Raw genomic sequence first — 1,209 nt, 5'->3', positions numbered from 1 at the left:
GTTTCCTTGAGAGTCTGCCTCAGGCTCTAATCCATTCCACAACACATAAACAAAGGATTTCTAAATAAGAAATAATTCTTACTATTGCATTAAAAAATCTAATGGCAGAATTGTTCACTCAAACAAGCTCTCCATTTGAACATTTTTTTTTTGCTCTTTCGTATTACAAATTTTTAAACGTAAGTTTTCTTCATTACCTTGAGGTAAATAACAGGGATGCTATATTCAGCTTCTGGCAACTTTTCCTTTGTTAGTCCAGTTAAGGTAATCAAAACAGGCATCGTTTTTTCTCCCATGATATCTGTCACATATAACATGTTATAAAGTTAACGTGTTATGGAAAATATGCGATATTGTAACTTATAGATTGAACTGAACATTCTTCAATTTACAAGAATATTTAGCGATGTAATTCTTTTCACTATTTCATAATTTTATCCTTTCATGAGGATATTATTCTCCAATCAAAGAATAATTTAATTTACCTTCCGCCATTTTCTTAAAGTGTTCAATTTGTGAACCATCATTTTCACTTCTAATGTCTCTCATTTTAAAAATTGTGTAGCTTTCTTCTACTAATTCCTATGATCAATGAAAATACGTATAAGAGGACGTTTTTATTGCATAACTAAAATATGGTTAAATAAAAACATACTGGGAGAAAATGACGTTTCAAACCTGAACTACTTCCGTGCTTGTTGACCTGTGAACACAGCATGTTTTGTATTCACCGAGCAACTTTTTGCCGATAAGGATCTTTTCACTGACGAAATGACAAAGAGAACTGGATACGCCTTAAATGAAACAAAAGAAATGTTTAAAGACAGGAGGAAATTCTCATGTGTAAAGTTCTTAAAAAAGTATAAAAAGTATGGTTGTTTTGTTTCCAAATAATATATTAAAGTTTAAAATAATGTGAGTCATTATTAGTTTGTTGCTAATGCATTATATGTTTTGATTAAAAAAGATCATTACATATCGGTATTAACAGGTAATGAATCAATAGCAATAAACATTAAAAACTGAAATAAAATATTCAAATGACTATATAACTTAAATGAATGTATATGAAATGTGTTTTTTTTTCTTAAATAATGTAATACAAAACGGAAAACATCGGAATTTCACATCAAGGTGTATTTTGCATTTAATTGGAGTGAAAATTTGCAGTACCTAAAAAAACAAAAGATTGATTTAGTTTATCAGGTA

Source organism: Saccostrea cucullata, unplaced genomic scaffold (assembly GCF_032062105.1).
Source record: "Saccostrea cucullata isolate Sc308-1 unplaced genomic scaffold, CSIRO_AGI_Scuc_v1 ctg257, whole genome shotgun sequence".
Taxonomy (NCBI): Eukaryota; Metazoa; Mollusca; class Bivalvia; order Ostreida; family Ostreidae; genus Saccostrea; species Saccostrea cuccullata.
Note: the sequence above shows the minus strand (reverse complement) of the source record.